The sequence below is a fragment of the Rousettus aegyptiacus genome, unplaced genomic scaffold (genome assembly GCF_014176215.1).
Source record: "Rousettus aegyptiacus isolate mRouAeg1 unplaced genomic scaffold, mRouAeg1.p scaffold_m13_p_4, whole genome shotgun sequence".
In the NCBI taxonomy this organism is placed as follows: Eukaryota; Metazoa; Chordata; class Mammalia; order Chiroptera; family Pteropodidae; genus Rousettus; species Rousettus aegyptiacus.
In genome coordinates, this window is record NW_023416307.1 from 23,628,263 (window position 1) to 23,636,446 (window position 8,184).

Consider the following 8,184-nt stretch of genomic DNA (forward strand, 5'->3'; position numbering starts at 1 on the left):
GCTGCATTTCATGAAGGAAATTATATCCTAGAATGATCCATCCAACAGGTTCGTGAAGGCCCAGGAATGTTCAGGATCTCACCTCTGGGTATTATGACTACCCTCCCTCATCATCAGGAAGCTTACATGGTTCAATAGACTCTGTTTATCAAAAAAATGGAGGTGGGGGGAGGATTACTCCTACAGAGCCTACTGATAATGGAATTGAGTGTTAGTTACTGATCCCTCTTCTTTACAAAGCATTCCCTTGCTGAAGGGAAAATTTTACCAGTAGATATGTAGTTTGAAAGGAAGACTATCAATCAAGAGATTGCAAATGAGCAAGGCCCTTCACAGTGGCTTTCTGGACTAGAAGCTCTGGTGTCTTCACTGCTCTATTCAAGGACCTGGCACAGGATCGGGTGCATAACAGGCACTCAACAAATATTTGTTGAATAAATAGATAAAGTCTGTGGATAATGCAAAGGAGCATAAAAAATATTTCCTGTCCTCAAAGAGTTTATCAGTCATACATACACATTACATAAATTTAAAGAAACCAGTGTTCTAAGGTTTACTACAGATTGTAAGTACTATAGTTGTCTGGAAGTTAGTTCTCTAGAACTTACATGAAAAAGTTGAAGGTGAGATGGGACTTAAAGAAAGAGGGGAAGAAAGGAAGGAATTCCAGAGAAACAGAAAGATAGGCGTTGATGTGTAAGGTACGGCCAAAGACATTGGGCAGATGAAATGGCAGGAAAAGGGAGAGGTTAAGGGGAAGGTTAGAAAAAGAAGCTGAGGCTGTGTGTGAAGCCAGGACTGAGAGCTTGGACTCTCCTGTGGGTCACAGGCAGCCATTGTGGTTTGTGCCAGAGACCAGTTAGGCCGTTGTGGTCTGGCCAGAGACCAGTTAGGAGGAGGCAGCTGCTATCTGGTCCACGTGACCAGATAAGAGTCTAAATTAGGGCAGGCAGGGACAATGGAGAAAAGGAATTAAAACATCGAGAAGCACAGTGAACAACCCCGGTGGGAGCTGTGAGTTAAACCTACAATACTTTTCACTGGAATTCCAGGAAGCAAGTCAATTAACTGTGGGTTGATTTAATACAGGGTGAACCAGACTAAATTCTAAAGCAGAAAAAAACATTTTTTCTTATAAAATAGCTCTATCAGCTTAAATTTTTTTCAGAAACTTTATTTATTTTTTAAGAAGTATGTAACAGTATACAAAAACAAGTAAAAATCATTCTCAACTCCCGTTTTTACTCACTAATATTACTATTATTATTGTTGGTGGATACCTTTCCACAAATTTTTGTATGCACAAACAAATACAGAGTATAATAGAATCCTATTAAATATAATAATTCCATATATCCTGTTCCAGAATCAATTTTTTTACCCCTAATGTGTTGTAAACATTTTTCCATGTTGACAAATATTGAGCTACATATCATAATGTCAATTAGTTTGCTTATATCGCAATGTTCCATTAACGGATATTTAGATTCTCTCTGTGTGTGTAACCGTAAACAATCCTGTGATTAACCTTATTATGCATATCATTTCTCACTTGTATAATTATCTTCTTAGTACAAATCTAAGAAGCTGAATTGCCTAGGTCAAAGGTGTGTATCATTTTATGTTTTGATGCATATTTCCCAACTGCCCTCCAAAAAAGTACATCCTTTCATTTACTTACACAATAACTATTTCTCAAGCATCTACTATATACAAAGCACTGTTCTAGGAATAGAATAGTGAATAAAATGAACAAAGTCCTTGCCTTCATGATTGCACATTCTAATGCTGGGCAAAAGACAATACACAAACAACTAAACATATATTGTCAAGTGGTGGTAAGTGCGAGAAAAGCAAAATAAAATAAAACTAAGTTGGAGCTGGAGAGTCACCGGGGAGGGTGTGGGAATAGTGTATTTTACACAAGATGGTGGGGAAGAGACTATGAGTAAGAGACGTGTGATGAGACATGTGAATAACCCAGGGGAACAGTGGTAAAAAGAGAAGGAACAGGAAATGCAAATAATCTGACATGGGAACATGCCTGGAACATTTCATGACCAGAAGAGCAGTGTCTCTGGAGACTTGAATGAGAGGAAGTCTTGGAAAATGTAGGTAGAGAGGCAGCCAGGTCAGATCAGAGGATGAACTTTAGGGGTGGACTTGTCCATGAAGGGATTCACGGCATTTTGTAGGGGTGTTTGGATTCACTATGATATTGGCTAAAGGAATCTGAGATTCTAGTCTGAGAATATTAAAAGGAAAAGGAGAAAGATAGAACCAGGACTACTTTTATTTGTTTAATTACATCTCAATCTTCTATTCAATAGACACTGCTTAATGGATGTCTATATTCCTCCCCACCCTTTCCCACTTATAGCTGGGGTTCTGGCAAGGATGGAACGCAGGTTAGACTACCTAGGAGGGGACTTAAGCTTTTTTGCAGGTATTATTATGAGCTCTTATTATACCTTTTAACTATAGTCAGATTTGAAAGCTCCTCTTGCTCACCTTTTAAATAAACTGAGAGACACTCTGCTCTCCTGGTTGGAAACCCACTGTCATCTTAACAAAAACTCAGGCAGCAACATGGGCTCATCATGGCTGATATATGAACTCACCCCAAGTCAATCTTTAACATGGGAAGGGTTCTATAACTATCTGCTGGATAGACAAAAGAATGTATTCACAGATTTACTCTCAAGGTACCTTTACTGAGCACTTATTCTCTTCTGTTAATTTGATTAGCATCTGTTTCAGAGGATACATTCTGACCATGTTCTCCAATTCTAAGGCTCTTTGATTATGTTCCCTGAGAAAGGCTTTTAGTGTCTTCTTACCATCTGCTGGGAGGGTACAGGAATTTAGGGCACAGGTTTGAATAAACACAGTGCTTCACTCTGATATCTGCCCGAGATGATGATTTCCTCTACAGTGCAACTTCGAAGTTGCACAGAAAAAAGAAAAATAAGACCAAGAGCAAAATAAATTAAAAAAAAAATTAACTCCAGGGAAAAAGGTGATTTGATGACAGTAGAAATTGCAATGTTGGTTAATTTACTATTATTTAGTTTAATTTTTAGCAAAATATTTAATATTTTCTTTTGGTTATAAAAGTAATTATACTCATTATAGAAAAAGAAATTTAAATACTAAAAAGCATAAAGAAGAACCTAAAATCGTCTATAATGTATTATCTAGATATAGCCACTGTTGACATTTTGCTGAATTTCCTTACATTTTAAGCATAATTATGATCATACTATATACATGGATAGTTTTATATCTTTCTTTTTTACCAGACAAAAAATTCTGAACATTTTCCTAATAGTATGTATTTAATATTATTACTAAAAGATACGTTCCAACTATACCTTCATCATCATTTATATTATGTGCTTATTATTAACATTTGTTTTTTTTTTATTGGAAACTCTTGTAAGCAGTGTTGCAGTGAACACTCTTATATACAATCATTGTCCAAATCTCTGATCAATGCCCTAAATGAGAGCTTCAGAAGTGTAATTATTTGGCCAAAATATATGGTGCTTTTAAAAGGGTTGTGATAAATATTTCAAACTGTTTTCTAAAAAGGTTTATAGTCCCCACCTTCTACCCTCAACCATCTCCCTCTTTCCATTTTAAGAGAGTAGTAAAAATATGCTGGGTTCGAATCCCAGCTCCAATACGTTAGGAAAGTCATTTAACCTCACCGAAGCTCAGTTTCCTCATCTGTAAAATGAGGACACTAGTGGTATCTAGCTCGTAGGGTCGTTATGAGGATTCAATAAAATGATAATATAAAATTGCCTAGTACGGTCCCTGTTCTACTCTGGTAACCAGTAAAAGCACTCTTCCCCAAGTACCTCTTACTCAGAGTAATATATGGGTGCAAATTCCCCTAAACATAGTTGGAAAAAGTACCGAGCTTCTCTGTTTAATAAAATTGTTCGATAGCTGAAGTCATTCTATTATTGTGTTCACATACAAAGCCTCAGTATTCTAAAAATAGTAGCCTATTTGATTACAACCTGGAGGCAAAGAGAATCTTTTAACAATGATACACTGTTCTTTATATTTCAAGGGAAACAGGTTTATTTAAAGGACAATGGCTACAATTTGTAAAATATTTTTTCCAGAAACAGAGGAAATCAACACAAATAGCATTGTAATCCATGATAATAAATAAACCTCATAGGCATCTACTACTTTTTGGTCACAGCCTTTTGAAAGAGATAATGTCTTTTTTTAAATGTCCTTAAGCAACTTAATTAAGAAAAATCCATTACAATTAATTTGGAAGTTCTGCTGGAACTTTGCATGGAATTTGGTGAATTTTTGGTTTGGTGGTTCCCAGAATTTTTGGCTGAGATGATCCCAAAGTAAAAGAAATCAGTTGTAGAAAGCTGTTTATCAGGTGGACGCCCTAAAAGTGTTGCATGAAATCAATTTAGTTCTATTTAAATCATTTCCAATTGCTTTATGAGAATACATTTGCTCAATCTTTTTATAAAGCTAGATATTTATTAGGTTTTGGAACATTAGTATTCAGCTTTTAGAGAAAAACTACTCAAAACTATTCTGTGTACATTGTCTAAAAGGATATTATTACCGGTGAGATAAAGATACAGAACGTGCTCTAAATTCTTGGGAGTTCCTTGACATTGGGTAAATCTACATCATTATTTAAGAGAGAAACGCGGGGGCATTTTATTCTGTAAAAACAACAGAGGAAATGAAATTGCTGCTGCTTTCACCTAGAGTTTCTTCTCTGGAAATCTACTAAATGAAAAAGCTTTGGTCTGACACCAAAGTAAGGATTTTGGGAACAGAAAACTGATTCGACTCTTCCCTTTCTGAAATACAAATATGCTCAGTGTTTTCCTGTCTTATTTTCCTTCTCTTCACTCTGAGATCAGTGTTATCAGACCTGTAAATTCCCCATCCTGTGAGTCACCAAATAAAGAGAGGTACGTTGATTTAGATGTCTTCCTGTCCAACTCTTTTGGTCAGAAAGGATGCATAATTCCTCCTGTGAGATGGATTAGACAAAAATTCTAACTCAGAGTTGTCCAGAAACTGAATAAGAAAAAGACATCCCTTCATTCATGCTGCAGTAAGGATCATGGCCTGACAAGCAAAGCACAACCTAGATTTTGCTCCAAATTGCCTCTTTGGCCTGCACTATCATGCTCTGAACCCTAAATTTCATTTTCACAAATGCTATATGTGTTACTGAATTCCTACAGTAACACAAGAAAAGCAGCAGGGACAAATGATAAAATAAAACTTTAGACCTCAGCTATAATCCAGAAATCGAAATGTTTTGCTGTAAATCTGAATGTACCTAGCTCTGTGTAAGGCCAACATAGGATAGAAATGGAGAAGGATTCTACAACTTTCTGAAGGATAATGATGGTGTAAAGGTTCTGTATACTACTTCTCATTGCTTATTATAACTGAGGGAAGGGAGAGAGAAAGGTCGTTATATTACTTTCTCAATAATCAGAAGTTATTTGAAAGTCTACCCTTCTGTTAAGAGTGACCTCAAGAGTCAGACCACATGGATTAAGATCCCAGCACTGCTACTTACTTGCTATATGACTTTCAGTGATTGACTTAGATGTCTTGTTCCTTGATTTTCTCATCTGTAAAAATGGGGATGATAATAGTAATACCTACCATATAGGTTATTATTATTATTCGATGTCCATCACAGCTCTTTAGTACCAAGGACAGTATGCTATGTTTTGAAAGGAGGACACTGTCAGTTGTCATAATCAATCTGAAGTTGAATTTCAACTTTGGGATTCTGAGTAGAATCTGTTTTTAAAATGGTGACTTGGTTTCTATTCCCAGCCATAACAGACTAGTTTGTAGAAGGAAAATCTTCTCATGAGACAACTCGAAGAGTCAAATAAAATTTCAAAAAAAAAAGTCTAAAAACATTAAAGAGCCACCTAGGCAGCCAGGACTTCAAGGGTCAAAATTCCTGAAAAAAGGAAAACTCACTGAGGTAAGCCTGACAATCTATACTTCCCATTGATTCAGAAGTATAAGTATAATAAACATAAGACTGAGAAGCTGAGCTGAAAGTGGCTGTTAAAAAGTAGAGAAAGTGAGTAGAGGTTTTGGCCGACTCAGATAAATATTAAAGCTCAGGGCCACCAAAGCAACCAAGACTTGAGAAGCCAAGATCTTAGAGTGAAAAAAGTGCCGAGAAGTGATTCAAATAGAATGAGCTGCTTTTTGCCTCTAAATGTTTGACAATGAGTAAGCAGAATAGGCTAAGAGAAAGACAGAAAAAGTGGCTGTTAAGAGACTGAGAAATCAGAGTGAATGATAGTAACACAGTGCTAGATAAATAAACATTAACTTTCAGAGTCTACCAAAACAGAGTGGCCTTGGTAAACACCTCCTGCTTTCAGCTGGAACTCATGGGACAACACCCTAGAAATAAGGGTAAATAAATATAGACCAGCCTTCGTAAGGTTTGAAACCCCACCTCAAAAGAGCTCATTCCCTGATTGCATTGAGGTGTTCTGCTTTTATTCTGACTGCCTGCCAGAGTTAACATTATTGAGACGCTGTACAACTTTTTGTATGCAATATCCGTCACTTGATCAAAAATTACCAGCCATACAAAAAGACAGGAACAAGAGAAAATGTATACAATAGAACAGACACACTGATGATCCAGATACTAGAATTATCAGACACAGAACGTAAAATAACCGTAATTAACACGTTCAAGAAATTAGATGACAAGATAGAGGATTTTACTAGAGAATTGAAATCTAAAAAAAATAAGCCAAGTGAAAATTCTAAAATTGGAAATTCGATAAATGAATTTAACAACAGTTTGGATGCAGTTGACGAAAGCATTAGTGTCATAGCAGACTGGTTGCCAGAAAATATCCAGATGTAAGCTCTCAGACCAAAAGAAAAGCCAAAACCCCAAAACATGGAAAATAGCATGAAAAGCATGCAGGACATTGTGAAAAGGTCGAACATATGTGCAATTAGAGTTTCACAAGGGTTCCAGAGGGAGATGGAGCTGGAAGCAAGAGGAACAATATTTGAAGAAGTAATGACTAAGCATTTTCTAAAACCAATTTAAAGGACTCAAGTTACAAATTCAAGAAGTGCTAAAACCTCAAGCAGGATAAATACAAAGAAACACACTTAGGAATGCCATAGCCAAATTTTCAGGGAAAAAAATAACTAAAAAGGAAAAGAAAATCCTAAAAACAGCCAGAGACTATCTTCCCAAATTACCTTCAAAGGACAAACAACAAAAAGAAATTTCTAAAGAGAAACCATGGAAACCAGAATACATTGAAATTATATCTATAAAGTGCTGAAAGAAAATAACTGCTAAGCAAAAATATATTTTAAAAATTAAATTAAAAATTAATTTTAAAAATTAATCCAAAATAAAGACACGGGATGAAAAATTTGTTGCCAGTAGACCAGTGCTAGTTTAAAAAAAAAAAAAAAAAAAGCTAAAGGGGATTCTTCAGGCAGAAGAACAATTATCTCTGATAGAATAACATGTAAACTGGAAATTAAACATAAATGACTATTAAAACAATAAAAATGGCCATTTGGGGACTTCACAAGCTGATGCCAGCCAGCCTGCCTTTAAGGTCTCATCTGCTGAGAAATTTTCATTGTTTCTTAAAAAGCAAAAAAGAATAATCTTGACTAGGAATATTCTGTTGCCTTCCACATAAGGGGCCGTATAGATCTAATACTAACCCCAACTCTTCTACTTGTTGAAGAAATGTGATTGGCCCTTGAGGAGTTATTTAAAAGCTTATCAGTCACTGTTTAGAAATCAATGTCACAAGGAAACTAGCAACCTGCTAAGGATTGTGTTGCTATGCTACAGGGTTCTACCCTCCATCTTACTCTATATACAGTATCCCAATAAATCATTCCAACAAACCCACCAGGTTAGTTTTTTTCTCTCTGCTTTACAGGAGTTCAGAAAAAGTTAAGAAAATTGCCCAAGATCGTACAGTTAGAAAGTGGTGGGGGCAGGATTTTAACCCAGGACTGCAAAGCCTATGGTCTTTTCACTTTACCAGGACACAGGCTGGAATGGTTCCAGCTAGTAAAATAGTTTATGCATGGAATAGTTAAAAGGGATTATCTGAAAGTCAAGATGGCAGAGCAGGT